At 45.3% G+C, this 16,015-nt stretch overlaps 1 protein-coding gene across 1 annotated transcript in view; it reads left to right on the forward strand.

Annotated features, from left to right (window-relative positions):
• USP19 (ubiquitin specific peptidase 19) overlaps positions 1–16,015 on the forward strand; it is a 3,461,697-nt gene that overhangs the window by 2,765,815 nt on the left and 679,867 nt on the right. The gene's annotated exons all lie outside the window — the stretch shown is intronic.

A 16,015-nucleotide genomic window follows, 5' to 3' on the forward strand; every position in this document is an offset into this window, starting at 1 on the left:
CTACAGTGTAATCGGTGTGTTTGTGTTGAGTGTGATTGCACTTGTTTTGTGTCATGTCTAAGGATTTGAAGGTCTCAGGCTTCAAGAAGTGTGACTCGTGCTGTCAGAAAATGTCTCTGACAGACGGTCACACTTCTTGTGTGTACTGCCTGGGACCTTTACACCTGCAGGACTCTTGTGCTGTATGCCATGGCTTCAGCCCTAGAGTCCTGCAGGAAAGAAAGAACAAGCTTATTTTACGGGGCTTGTTAAAGCCTGAGGGCCCCCCCGACTGCATCTTTGGGCAAACCCTCTAAGGCTTCTAGGTCTTCAGCTCCAGTTACTGAGTCGGCACCTAAGACTTCTAAGTCTACTCCTGCATCGGCTCCGGCTGGAGGCGATGAGACTCTAACTTCCACTTCGGTGGTTCCCTCGGCTCCGGCCGGAGCCGAGGTTTTGGAAATTGCTAAGTCGGCTCCGATCAGGCTTTCGGAGCCAACCTCTAGGAAGAGGTCAAGGTCACCGTCCCTCGGCTCCGTTCATTCGGCTCCAGCTTTTCCCCTGCTGTCTGAACGGAGCCATAGATCGCACTCCTCTAGGTCTTCGAGGCTTTCGGACCATGACCTTCAGAGGGTAGTGAGTCGACTTCTTAAGTCCGAGGCACTGGCCCAGATGCTTCAGAGCCCGACTCATCAGTCGATGCTCAACCCTATTTCTCAGAATATTCCTCCTCCGACTCCTTTGAGCTCGGAGCCGGGGCGTTTCGGACCCGAGACTGTGATACCGTCGGAGCCGATACAATTGTCTTCGGCTCCGTCGTCGGCTCCGATTTCTTCCTTGGAAGAATCTCGGCGCCGGACTTCCTCGTCGGCTCGAGGGGTGAGTGGCATCGGACCCTTGTCCGACCCGCTCTCCCTCTCGGTGCTCGCGCTGGTGAGTGCGGCTCCGACATCCGCCTCGGAGCCATCGCTGGCGGTGCCGAGGGAGGTTTTCAGCTCGGAGCGGGGACCTCTGGCTCTGCCTGACAGAGGTGCGTTCGAGTTCATGCGGAGTGTGTTGGAACCTGGTTCAACTCCACAGTCGGCTCCGTCCGCCCCTCCCTCTTTGGTGCCTCAGGTTATGTCTACTCACTCCCTCATCCCAGACCACAGAGAGCCAGCTCCTCAAGAATCCCCTGTGGGGATCTCATCCTCTTCCGAGGCCTCTCCTGAATTGGCAGGGGAGCCCCCTAGGAAGAGAAAGTGTAAGAGGAAGCACATAGACTCATCTGAGTCTGTCACCTCTGACACAGATTTAGAGGATTCCGAGGGTTCCCCCCATTCACCTTCTGAAGATGTCTCCTTTGCAGACATTCTAGAGATCCTGAAACAGAGGGGAAATTGGCCAACCCTTAACACTTCGGAGGATGAATCTGTGTATCTTGAGGCGTTTGGCTCTCACCCTTCCACCTCCTGAGTGTCCCCCCCCTTTGACCCCCTCATGCAGGTGGTAGCTAAAAAGGCTTGGACGGCTCCTGACTCTGTGGACCCTACCCCCAGGAGACCTTCAAAGTTTATCACAGCACCAGCAGATAAGCAATTTCTGACTAAGGGAGTTTCTGTGGATGCTATGGTGGTAGCTGCTGCCACTAAGAAGGAGCTAGCTGATCCTTCGGTGCCTGTCCATCCTCCTAACAAGGAATCTAGGTCTATGGACAGGTACGGGAAGCGGATGTTTTCGTCAGCGACCTTTGCTATGCGTTCGCTGAACTACCTCTGTCATTTCACTCGTCTTCAAAGAGACCTGATCAAGGAAGCGAGTGAGATGTTAAAGGATCCTACAGCTGCGGGTTTTCAGGATAAGATGAACACTCAGCTGGCTACCATAAATTCTATAGCTAACTCCTCCATGCGCCTCCTTTCATATGCGGCTGATGGAGCGAGCAGAGCCGCAGGGACAGGTGTGGCCTTACGCCGACATGCCTGGATGTGGCTGTGCAATTTTGCAGACCCCTTTAAAACGTCTTTCACTAATTCCCCGTTTGATGGATCGTCTCTTTTTGGTCCTCAAGTGAAAGAAACCTTGACAAGGTGCGAGACAGATGGCAAAACTCTTTCTGCCGTCGGAGTCCGTTTTTCTACTCCTTCTAGACCTTACCCCAAAGGCCAGAAAAGTGGAAAGATGTGGTTCCGCAAACAATCTCAAGGAACTTTGCCTGATGCACAGAGTCGGTTCCCCTCTAGAGGCAGAGGGGGGAACAATAATGGTAGACGTCGCCCTAGAGGCAGGGGGGGTCCGCAGAACCAGGGCAATCGAGAAACCTTTTCCGATAAGCCCTTCCAGCATCCCTGAGGTGTTGCCCGACTGTCCGCCTTCGGAGGCAGTCGGGGGAAGATTATCACTGTACCCAGAAGCCTGGCGATCCCTAACTCAAGACAAGTGGGTACAGTCCATCATTTCCGAAGGCTATTCCATTCCGTTCTTTCGCATTCCAAACCAATCAAAAAAATCCCTTCCAGATGTTCCACCCGCTCAAAGGGATCTAGCAGCATTGGAAATTTCAAAGCTGCTTGCAAAAAGAGCCATTCAGCCAGTGCCAGCAGACCAGCAAGGATCCGGAATCTACTCCAGGTTCTTTTTGGTTCCAAAGAAAACAGGGGACTGGAGACCAATTTTGGATCTCAGTATCTTGAACATGTCTATCAAGAAAACAAGATTTCGGATGGTCACGCTACAATCCATCCTACCCCTATTGGGAAAGGAAAACTGGATGTGCTCTATAGACCTTCAGGATGCGTACTATCATATAAAAATGAACAGACGCTCCAGGAGATTCCTCCGCTTCAGGCTGGGAACCAGTCACTTTTAATTCAGAGCCCTGCCCTTTGGACTCACCACTGCCCCCTGGGTGTTTACCAAATGCATGGCAGTGGTAGCTTCTCATCTGAGACGTCAAGGATTCCAGGTGTTTCCATACTTAGACGACTGGCTCCTCACAGTTCCTACCAAGCATCTTCTTCTGATTGCCAGAGACTACACCTTTCGCATTTTTCAAAAGTTAGGTATCTCAATAAATTGCGAAAAGTCTGTTTTGTTGCCTTGTCATGTTATTACCTTCATAGGCGCAAATCTAGATACAGTCAACATGTCTGCAAGACTTACAGACCAAAGAATAGCAGACATACACAAACTGGTCTCCCTTCTATTCCACAGCAACAGAGTCAAAGTCAGATTGGTTCTAAAAGTACTGGGGATTATGGCGGCTGCTATCCCTCTACTTCTTTTAGCCAGATTTCACATGAGAATCCTTCAATGGATGCTCTTCACACAATGGTCGTACCAGCAACTTCCGATGTCCCACACCATTGTGATTACGCAAGCATGCAGGAATCATCTTCTTTGGTGGATTTCTTCCCCCCAGCTCTTCCTGGGAAGACCCTTTGTCCCTCCCCCTCCGGTTGCTACTCTGACAACGGACGCCTCCCTGATTGGGTGGGGGGGGCATTATCAGGGCAGAACAGTCCAGGGCATATGGCAACCAGACGAACGCCACTTGCATATAAATGTTCTAGAGATGAGAGCAGTGCTTTTAGCGTTGCAAGCCCTTCAAGACTCTCTTCCCTTGGGAACGATAGCAATCCAGACGGACAACATGTCTGTAGTGTGGTATATCAACAAACAAGGCGGAACCAGGTCCTACCCCCTATGTCGAGAAGCACTCAGACTGTGGCAATGGGCGATTTCTTCTCAGCGGTTTCTGATAGCAACGCACATCCCCGGGAAGTCCAATCTTATCGCGGACAAGTTGAGCAGAGCTATCCTCATGCCACACGAGTGGTCTCTGAAAGATTCTATTTTGGAGAAAATTTTTCTCAAGTGGGGTCAGCCTTGCTGCGACCTTTTTGCTACTCCCCAAAACAGCAAGTGCAGAGATTATTTCACCCTATTTCCGTTACCAGGCCAGCCCAGCAGAGACGCTCTAGTCCAGGTTTGGCCCCGGGGACTTCTGTATGCATTTCCTCCCTTCCCACTAATCTCTCAAGTGATACAGAAAGCTATCGCTCAGAAGGCCTCTTTGATCCTCATTGCTCCTTACTGGCCTCGACAGGTTTGGTTCCCCTTTCTACATCAATTTCTGTTGGACCAACCTTGGCGTCTGGACCTAGTTCCAGATCTTTTGATCCATCAGTCGGGTCAGTTACATCGCTCCCTCCCCTCTCTGAACCTCACTGCTTGGTTCCTCCAGTTCCAACCTTAGCCAGGCTTCCTCAGATATCTCACTCTGTTCGAGATATTTTGATAGCTTCCCATAAATCTTCCACTCGGAAGATTTATCTGAGTAAGTGGAAACGTTTCGCCTATTGGGCTCAAGGAAGGGACATAGATCCTTTCACTGCTCCCTTCCAAACAGTCCTTGATTTTCTAGCTGAACTTTTCCATGCAGGTTCATCTCCTTCTACTCTTAAAGTTCAATTGGCAGCTATATCTAACTTTCATGTGGGCATCTCAGATTCTGCCATCATGTCTCACAAGCTTTGCAAAGCGTTCTTGAAGGGAGTTTTTCTTCTTAAGCCTCCTATAAGAACTCCTCCTCCTTCTTGGGACCTTAATTTAGTTCTCACATCTTTGATTCTTCCCCCTTTTGAACCTGCAGCTTCTTGTTCAATGAAATTGCTATCCTGGAAGACTCTCTTTCTGATGGCCATTACTTCAGCTAGAAGGGTCTCAGAACTTCATGCACTCAGCAGTCGACCACCGTATCTGTTGTTTCATAAGGATAGAGTATCCTTACGGACCAATCCATCTTTCTTACCTAAAGTAGCCTCTGCGGCAAATCTAAATCAAGACATAGACCTCCCTGTGTTTTTTCCTAACTTTTCTAATAGGTCTGAACAAAAATTGCATTGGCTAGATGTTCATCGTCAATTAAGATATTATTTGGACAGGACCAAACAGATCAGAAAAACTGACCAGTTGTTTGTTTCTTATGCAGAAGGTAGAGAGGGCCTTGCAGTTTCGAAGGTATCACTCTCCAGATGGCTAACATCCCTGATTTCCTTTGTGTATGAAATAAGACACCAAAAGTTGCCTAACAAACCTAAGGCTCATTCGACTAGAGCTTTGGCTACCTCTATAGCTTTCCAAGACAGGCTGCCTATTGATACCATTTGTGCAGCAGCTACATGGGCTACTCCTCACACTTTCATTTCTCATTATAAGTTGGATCTAGCTTCTAGACATAGAGCTAATTTTGGTTCCACTGTTCTCAAGAGTCTGTTCCGATAGGCCACCCGGGACAAGGTGCTAGGGACGCGGTCCCATCCAGCAAGAATGAAGGCGAGATAGACAACTTAACATATAGAAGTTATGTTCTTACCATAACGTTCCATGTTAGTTGTCTTCTTCTCGCCTTCTTTCTTACGCCCCACCCTCCTTCCCCCTAGCCTGGACAGACCTAGAGGAGTTTGTTTGTGACCTCTCTTTCTACCACCTCTATTATATATATGTATATGCTATACTATGCATATATTCCCTCATCAGGTTTCAGGTCACCTTATTCCTTTCCTTGTATAGAGGTGGGTTTTTCCCTTTTCCAGTAGTTCTGGATTTATTATTGGCTGGGCCTAGCTTACAAACGAGATCTGAGGTAATACCGCCTAGCATTGTGGGATATAAGGGGAGCCTCGAGCCGGTGGAACCAACTCTCGAGCTTTTAGAGTGGCCGAGTCGGAACCGAGGTCGGCTCCGAACCCATCCAGCAAGAAAGAAGGCGAGAAGAAGACAACTAACATGGAACGTTATGGTAAGAACATAACTTCTATTTTCTTGGCATTAAGCTTGAGCCCATGGCTCTGGCACCAAGCGTCTGGATCTTTTCTATCTAAACCAGTTTCTGATAGTGTCCATGTTCAACATGTTATCCTTTAATAACTTATTACCTCTCATTTCCCATTTGAGTTTTCTGGTGGCCTTAGATGTAAAAGGGGCTTATCATATTCCTGTAGATCCAGGTTTCAAATGCTTTCTTAAGGTTTTCTTTTTCTAGATCACACTGTCTGTTCTCTGCATTACCCATTAGGTGTATACACTTCTTGAATGGAGTTTATAACGTGTCAAGCTTCAGTGATAGCCCAACTGCACACTGCAAGGTTTTCACATTTTTCCTGATTTAGATGGCTTGCTTATCTTTGTAGACTATTTTCAAAGTGTCAGAAGTTTCTCACTTGTGTGAGAGATTTACACAGGCTGGGGTTCCGGGAGAACATCCTTCTCACAGGATTGTTTTCCTGTTTTGTATCGTAGGTTACCTCAGTTTTAACTCATTACATCCAAGTGACGCTTCAGGTGCATCTGCAATTAACTCCTTCTGATGCCTCTAGGTGTCAAATATTGCTTGTTCATATTTGCATCAATAATTTCAAAAACATGCTATATACAAGGTTTTAAAATGTTTAATCTCAAAGCTTATACATTGACAATCTCAACTGCATTAATATTTGAGCTCTGTCTAATGCAGGTAAATAGATACTAACTTTTGTTTTTATGATATTAATTTCTATACATGTAATTTTCACATTTTTCTAAATATCTCAACAACCAAGTAACACAGACAGAACTCCTTAGCCTCATATGAAAGCTGTCAGCTAGATGAATAAAATGCTGCTTAATAGTATGTGAGTAACTTGAGTGGTTGCTGAGATATTGTAAGTTGTTTTCAAAATATTACAGCTGCAATAATTACTGTGTTTACTGTGACTTATAAAAATAGATTTAAGACCTAGAACCTAAATAATACTACCACTATAAAAATAATTTGTGCTGAAGAGTTTGCCATTTATACTTCTTTCATAGCCCCTATGGTTCTGGAGTTATGAACATTTGTTTTGAAATGTGAGGACATAATTGATTCTGTCAAAAGGCTTAGGCTCCGCCCATTGTATGTTACAGTGCAAACTTCCTGAGTTCCACTGGAGTGTATGAGTCAAGGAGCTTTCCTTCCCCAGGAAAAAGTAGATTTGTATCTAAATCTGTTCCTGTTTTTTTCCAATTGGACTTTTATCCCATCTTGGAAATTTCTTAGGATCCTGGGTTTCATGGCATCTCTGGTTCTCACGAGTCCTCTGGAAAGACTCCACATAAAAAAAAAATCAGTGGTACCTAAAATCTGTATGGTCCCAACTTCAACATCCCCTCATATTCCAAATTCCAGTCTGTGAAAGGGAGATTATGTAGGGTGGAGACCATTTATATCAGTATACATGTCTCCCATTTTCCCTACCAGCACCAGCGCAGTTTATAACAACAAATGCCTCAGACTTTGCTTATGGAGCAGTGTCCATGGGGATAAAAATGCAGGGTCTTTAGAACAGAAGTGTCAGATCAAAAGACACAAGTGGAAAAAGAAAAAAAATATTGGCTCTTATTAATGCTAACACACACAATCATTTTGGTCCCATGTACTGTCACAAATGTTTAGAGACAACACAGCAATGTTGTGATACATAGAGACAGAGCTCTAGATCCTGTCCAGTATGCAGACTAACCATATCAGCCTGGAATATAGTTCCAGTGCAATGTCATTCTGCAGGCATGTTAATGACAAAGCAAACTTGTATGGCAGACTAGCTGAGCAGGACCACGACAGACCCTCAGGAATTCATCCAGCTGTGGGAACACCTCACATAGTTCTTTTGCTTCCAGTCCAACAGTCAATTGGCAGAATTCTGTTCCAGGACTCCTTTTAAGAAGTCCCGGAAAACAAATGGTCTGATGTTGTCAATCTTCACTTAATCCTTGACTGTGGGGTTCGGTTCTGTATCTCAGAACCGACTCGGCCATTATTCTATCTCGCGCCTCCCAAAATCTCTTGAGCTTAGCATTACTAATAATGCTCCTCTCAGGATTATCTCAGATCTTATTTGCCACTTTTAGTGCCAGATGCGTTTTTCCTGTTAGCTCTTTAGCAAACCTATTTCATCAAAACTGTAAGTGTTCTTAGTTTCTCCTTATCTATATTTTGCTTACCCAGCTCCTTCATAGGCTCTTCCTTTAACACGAGCAGTGTTTTTCTTCTAAATACCATCATTGGTAGTGCCCCTCTTTCTCTCTTTACCTTTATAGTAAATTGTTAGCACCATTGTTGGTACTTTTCTTCTATCATTGTTTCTGATTACTACTACAGTAAACTTTCCATACCATTGTTGATACATTTCTTCCTGGCGATCTTTTTAAAAAAAAAAAAAACTCATCTTATCTTCCCTTCTTTCCGACTGTGTGTTTGTGTGCGTGTGACTCTTCTCTTCTGACACGGCTGAGAAGGCTAAGGGTACTTCTGGCTTCAAGAGATGTCAGAAATGTGATTGGAAATTACTAAATTCTGATGGACACTCTTTGTGTCTACTGTTTGGACCCGGTGCACCTTCAGGAAGACTGTGCTGTTTGTCACGGCTTCAGTCACTGGGCTCTTGTGGAAAGAAAAACAAACTGATTTTAAAGGGCCTTATTAAATCTAGCTTCGACAAGGCCGTATCTGTGTCTGCCACATCTAAAACTGATGTTGCTCCCTTTCTTCCTCTTCATCTACGCATTAAGGATCTAAGAAGAGGAGCTGGTCAGTTCAGACAGTCTCATCAGCACCACCAGTTAAAATGACCGGTTCCTACAGTTTCAGCAGAACCTACTGGGAAATTGCTTCCACCCTCAATGCCAGTATCTGCACCAATTTTGGCACCCACTACGGTTACAGATGAAATGATTTCAGTGCCTCCTCACTCCTCTGTTCCAGCTGTTTCTGAACCAAAGGAGTTTTCATTTAAAAAAAGGCCCCACACAAGATACTTACCATCATTAGACCCTTTTCCAGACTGACCGCCAAGCTCCTCCTTTGAGAAACCCCAATTCCGGTTAGTCTTTTCTGTCCGTTCCACCAAGAGCCTCATGGAGTGTGATGTTTTGAGACTGGTGGACCAACTCCTGGTGGCAAGGGGATTAACCACTTCATTGGTTCCTAGCCTTCCTGGCTCTGGATCCTTACCTGTCTCTTCACCAATTTTTGTTCCTCCTCTGACTCCAACTGAGCCTTTGGAGTTTCCGGTTCCGACAGTCCCAGTTTCGACTGTATCGGTGCCAGTTAAACCTTCATCTCTGGTGCCATTAACTACCCTGAGCTCTTTGGTTCTGACAGAACCAGTGACCTCTCTGGGTCAAAGCTTTGTTTTCAGTTCCATAGAGCATGGATCCACTCGAATGTTGTCAGAGCAGCCATGCTCCTTAGGGCATCGGCACATGTGAGTTGGTCTTTGACTCTGTTCCTCTACGGGGGAGGGGGGGCTGCTTTCCAGGCCATGGAGAGGGCCTTGTGTACTGTGGGGTCACAGTTGATATCATTCTCTTCGGATCACATCCCTGTCCTTCCCCTGGCCCAGAGGTGCCTCCTCCTTGTGACAGCAGGCACAGAAACCTCAGGAATCAACCATGGTGGTCATGTCCTCTTCAGGCACCTTCCCGGCTTATCCCACTGAGGAGGTACCCCTGAACAGAAAGTGCAAGAGGAAGCACTTGGACTCCCCTGAAGAGTCTTACACAGAAGATACTGATTTCGATGAAGGGGAAGGTTCCCCAAAGTCACCCCAGGAAGATGTCTCTTTTGGAGACATACTAGAGATCTTGAAGCAGAGGGTAGCTGGACTTCCCATCAGCCTTCCTCAGAGGAATCGATATACCTGGAGGCCCGACCATCTATCTCTTGGAGCTCTCTGTCCACTGCTGATCTAATTAAATTGATTGTGCAGCAGGCTTGGAAGATACCTGATCCCATCAAGCCAACCCCCAAGAGACCAGACCGGATTTTGCCAGCTCCTGAGGATCAGCGACATTGGGCTAAAGGGATACCAGTAGATGCCATGGTTATTGCAGCAGCCACTAAAAAGGAACTTGCTGATGCAAGTCCTACTATCCATTCTCCTGATAAAGAGTCTAGGATGATTGATAGATTCGGGATGTACACTTCATTGACTTTCGCTCTTAGGTCCTTGAACTTCATGGCACATTTCACTAGACTTCAATGAGATCTGATAAAGGAGCTGTCAGATACTCTGACAGGAGCAGTAGTTGAGGGGGTTCAGGATAAGGTAGCTTCCCAGCTGGCAACCCTTGATTCAATATGCAGTTAGTTCATGAGGCTCATTACACATGCAGCCAAAGGGACGACTAGGGCAGCGGGTTCTGGCATAACCATGACGTGACAGGCCTGGATGCACTTGAGTTTGCGGAGCCATTCAAGTCTTCTTAAATCAATCCTTCCTTTGACGTAACATCCCTTTTTGGTCCCAAAGTTAGAGACCCTTGCCAGATGTGAAGTCCCACCAGGCTAAATAGGATTCGGAGTTTACTCAAGATCCTTTTTAGTGCCAAAGAAAACAGGGGAAATCAGATCTCAGTATGTTGAACAAGTCAGTTCAACCCTTACTGCCATGGGCATATGCTTTTCCACTCATCAGCGGTCATATTCAAGGAACCAGAATAGTGGGAAGCTATGGTTCAAAAAATCACAAGGACCTTTCCATGACATATTTGGTAATGCCCAACCCCCCCGTGGCAGAGGGGGAAGTTACAATGGAAGACGCCATGCTCGAGGCAGAGGTGACCCACAAAATCAGGTTTCTAGTGATTCATTCCTTGGTAACTCCTGTCAGCATGTCTGAATGGAGGTCTGATTACCATCTTCTGGAACAGTCAGGGGACAAGTATCCCTGCATCTGTCTGCCTGGCTAAGTATAACAACAGACAATTGGGTGCAGAGGATTATAACCAGAGGTTACAGCATCCCATTTTCAAAAAATCCCAGACAACCAAAAAGAATCCCAGATGTTCCATCCAGTCTCAGGGATGTAGCTGTCTTAGATATTCAAAAACCGCTTGACAAAAGGCCATCCAAGAAGTCCCACCAGGCTAAATAGGATTCGGAGTTTACTCAAGATCCTTTTTAGTGCCAAAGAAAACAGGGGAAATCAGATCTCAGTATGTTGAACAAGTCAGTTCAACAAACCAAATTCCGGATGATTATTGTTCAGTCCTATACTTCTGTTCTTAGGAAAAGACGATTGGATGTGCTCTGTAGATCTTTAGGATGTGTATTATCACATAGAAATGAAACACTGCAGAAGATTTCTGCACTTCCAGCTGCGAGCTGGTCATTATCAGTTCAGAGCCGTGCCCTTTGGGGTCTCTAAAGCCCCCAGGTTGTTCACCAAAAATGCATGACAGTGGGGTCGCAGCTCACTTCAGACTGAAGGATTCCACGTGTTTCCATACCTAGACAACTGACTCATTACCACACCCACCAGGCATCTACTGCTATGGGCAAGAAACTATGTTCTTCAGACTTGTTCCTCGCTGGGGATCACTGTAAACTACAAAAAATCTGATTTAGAGCCAACGTAGCAGTTAGAATTTAAAGGAGTGATGTTAAACACAAACACCTGCATCACTTCTCTTCCCCCAGAAAGACTTCATAGAATAAAATCACAAGTCAGTCAGATTGTTCACAGAAAAAAGGTGACTGCAAGATTGCTGTTTCAAACTCTTAAGATCAGTGTCAGCTTTCATCACTTTAGTTCCCCTTGCAAGATTTCACATGTGAATCCTGCAATGGCTCTTGGCGTCACAATGGTCTTGCCCTTTTTAATTTCTCCAAATCTTTTGGGTTTCTAAGACCATGATGGGAATGGACCCCATTCCAAAGTCAAAGTACTATTAAAGTTCATGAAATTAGTGTTGTTTCACTCTTTGATGTCAGCCAAAAGTGCTCTTCGCAGCACCCACAATGTGCCCAGTAATGACTCCTCCTGCAATTCGTACAGAGTTGCATGTATTGGTAGTGTATCTAAATATGCTTGTAGACACTTTTTTTATAAGATCCGTTGCTCCTACTACTATTGGAACCTTCTGGGTATCCTTCCTCCAGATTGCTCTCGTTTCTGCTTGCAGATCCTGATATTTTATAACTTTGTGTCTTTCTGTACACAGGACACTGTAGTCACTGGGTGTGGCAATTTCAATGATCAATGCTTCTCTTGTCTTCTTTTCTTGGACTACTACATCTGGTTTTCTAGCATCTATCTTTTGAATTGTTGCTAATGGATGATCCCATGTAAACTTCATCATTTTCTGTGATGCTTTGTGGCTCATGTTTCCAGTGTTTTTCAGCCACTTCAGTACCATAATGTTTGTACTATCCCCAGTGCAGCAGTCTCGCCACATTATTATGCCTTTCAGTATACAGTCCTTCTGCCATTAGTATGTCACAACCAGCAATGAGGTGTGCGACTGTTTCCAATTTGGTTTTACAAAACCTACATTTATCTGTTTCTCCCACATGTTCAATGGACTTTGTAAACCAGCGTGTACATAGCCTACTGTCTTGAGCCGCCAATATTAACCTTTTATCTCTTGGTTTGAATTCACCTCTCTTTAACCATTCCTGCGTTTGTTCCTGATCAACATGAGGTTCTTCCGTAAGTTTTATATACTTGCAACTATTTTTATGCATTTTCCACATTTCTTGCCTTTTCATCTGGTCCTTCACCTTATATCCTTTCTTTTGTTTTTTGGCACATTCCGTTGCTGTCTGATTTTTATCTACTTCTGATTTGATTTCCATTCCTGCTTGACAGTGATATACTTCTGCTAGGTTAAGCAGAGAAGTTATCTTAGATTTATTCTCCTCATGTTTCAAAACTTTCCCTATGTTTGGGTCTTATGTGGTCAGCAGATATGTGTAGAAGTTTTTATTGAATCAGCCAGTTTCCCATCAGGTAATTATCACCAGTCTATGCAAGAAAGACCCGAGTTGGTGGCTTCACTCCCAATGAAATTTTGTTGGGCCCATCCTTTGTCTGTCCTCAACCCCAAGCCATAGTGACCATGGACACATCCCAGATAGGGTGGGGGGCATTATCTGGGAAAGACGGTTCAAGGTACTTGGTCCCAATTAGAGGCCATTCTGCACATCAGTGTTCTAGAGATGAGAGCAGTGCTTTTGGCGTTGCAAGAATTCTAAGAAACCCTCCCAATGGGAATGATTGTGATACAGAGAACATGTTGGTTGTGTGGTACATCAACAGGCAAGGGGGAACCAGGTCTTACCCTCTTTGTAGAGAAGCACTCGGGGATCTTAATTTTATATAGGAAACCTGACTTTTGTTCCATTTGAACCAGATCATCCTGCTCAGTTTATGATTTGATGTCATTGATTTTTGTCTGATTCAACAAGTTCGTTGTGTGATCTGACTTTGGTGCCTTATACCAGAGTATTATATGAGAGATGTGTGACTCCTCCCCTACTCACAGTTTCCTCCTCCTAGCTGATTTACTTCTGATCTCAGTTGCCAACTGTTCGACCAGACGTGTCCTTTGTGAGCTCCAGTGCATTCCCGATAAGTGAAAGCTATGGACAAAATATTTTACTCCTCCATTTTCTATGATTCTTCTTGGATAGTTGTTAGGTTTCAGTTAGTCAGTTAGTGTTAGGATTGGTATAGATAGGATTTTTAAGACAGTTGGCCCTTTTTGAAACTTTGCTAAGTGTGCTGTGTTAGAACTTTCTAGTAGGATTTACACACACACACACACACACATATATATATATGTGTGTGTGTGTGTGTGTGTGTAGCAATACTTTAGATAGTTTGTAATAGCTGTTCTTCTAGTCTCATGTTGCAGTATTCATATTGTGGGATTCTCCGCCTCAGGTGATACAAACGTTGGCTCCTATACAAAAGCTTTCAGCCTGGTTGCCAAAAACCAGGGACCTTAAATGTGATGTCTGCATGCATAGACCTCAGAACTTTTCTGCCGCAGTCGAACGTCAGATTGATCGCTCACTCCTCTCCATCAAGACGTCTAAAGCTAAGTACCCTGTTGGGGATTTCTTACTTATTTTGTTGCTTGAAGCTTGGTTAGATGCCTTTACTTTAGCCAATGTCAAATAAGAAAGGTAAATGCCGATGCGGGCATCAAATTTCTCCTAACGACACCCACGACTGTTACGTCTTCTGTCTTGGCTGGGAACACAACCATACTTCCTGCGCCATCTGCCAATCTTTCATCCCTAAAACCCTTTGAAGCCACTTGGCTGCCCTTAACTTATATTTAGAAAATCAACGGCTTAAAAAACTAGCCCTTAGGATGGATCCGGAATTGGCTGATCTGATAGAACCGCCAAAGAAAAAGGCCAAAGTTTCACGGCCTATCATCACTGCCTGTCCATTGTCAGATGCCCTGCCAACTGTCGATATAGGGGTTGAGGGACACCCGGTAGAGACATCTGCTTCTTTGGCCTCCCTCTAGGTAGCTGTACTTGAAGAACTGGCTGGCATGTCCGCGGAGATATCTCGATGTTGGTGTTTGCCAGTGTCGAGGGGGAACCAGGTTCTACCAGATGCCCTTCAGGATCTCACAAACCAGAGGCTCCTTCAGCGACTAAGACCCTTGTGCCTAGGCCTACCCTGTCTCCCAAAACTACTCCTTCTAAAAGAAAACAAAAAACTAAGCATGTATCTAGCCTGCCTGATAGTCAACTGACTGGCAGTCTTTTACTCAATGCCTGATGCAGGCCTTCATGGGCCTAAGGCCTACACTGTCATCAGTCCCCTCCATTCCTTTGCTCAGTCCAAGACCTGCCTCTGCTGCCTCACTCCTTCCTACTCCCAGGAAGAAGATAAAGAGGTCCTATCATCTGGTTCTGAGGAGTCTGTCTCCTATGCTTCACAAATAGCCTCACCCCTGGAATATTATTCTCCAGATGAAGATTCCGTTGAAGGAGACTCCCTTCCAGAGGACATTACTTTTGGTGAAACCATCACCAAAATGAAGGAATACTTCAAATGGCATTCTTCCCAAATGTTAGAAACTCAAAAAAAGGATACTTTGAACTGCTGTCGGTTGAATCACCCTCCCCATCAGCCATTCCCCCAGTGATCCCTGCTTACCTTGATGCCTTTGCCTCTTGCTGCAAGAACCCTGACTCACAGCCACCAGCCCCAAAGTGACCAGGCCATTTCTACAAAGTGCCTGAGGACCAGAAATTCCTAGTTAAGCCCCCCCATTTGGAAAGAAATCTGCAGAACTTTTTAAAAATCTAAAGGAAAAAACAGAGAGTTGCAGGACATTAAACACCTGCTGGTCTCACCCATACATAGTTCTACAGAGACTATCCTGCTAAGACATCCTGTGTCAGAAGGGCTCCTTCTACATCCCCACCTCCCTCTAGTAGGCATAGGAAAGGAACTAGGAGACAACCTCACTTAAGGACTACCGCTTCTCAGCCACCTCAAAGACCGTTCTTTCAGGACAGATATAATGGCAGTAATGCATAACTGCCTTGCCCTACTTCCCCGTCTCGCCCATTGTCTACCCCTCTGGAATGAAATCACCTCAGACAGCTGGGTGCTGGCAGTAGTGGAAAAAGGATATTTCCTATCCTGGCAGCAAAAACCATACCTTCTGGACATTCTTTTCCCACCAAAAATCAACTCCACCTAATTCCTCACATTATATAGAACCTACGGGCTCAAGGCACCAAAGAACCCGTCCCATTAGGACAAGAAGGAAAAGGTTTCTACCCCTACTTTTCCTAATGCCAAAAAAGGATGGACCATGGAGACCTATCCTAGACTTATCCGCCCTAAATCTTTATCTAAAAGTCCCCTCTTTCAGAATGCTGTCTCTGCAGACCCTGCTTCCACTTCTGCCACCATGAGCTTTCATGGCCACTTTAGACCTGAAGCAGACTTAACTCCACATCCCCATACACCCAAACCACAGAAAATACTTACGATGTTCTTCATGTTTCACTGTTGCAGTCATTACATTTGGGTTATCTGCTTTCAGGTAGCCCTCAGTCGGCCTGATTAACAAAGTCTTGGGTCCTGCGTTGGTTGCTGTCCCTTCTTCCATGATGTCAGGTTGTCAGGGGTATAAAACATGCAGCCGATGCCATTACGTCAGTCTTTCTTGCCGTGTGGTGCCCGAAGCAGAAGCAGTTCGCAAGTGCCGG

This window comes from Protopterus annectens, chromosome 7.part1, assembly GCF_019279795.1.
Source record: "Protopterus annectens isolate FY-2018-M chromosome 7.part1, PAN1.0, whole genome shotgun sequence".
Lineage (NCBI taxonomy): Eukaryota > Metazoa > Chordata > Ceratodontiformes > Protopteridae > Protopterus > Protopterus annectens.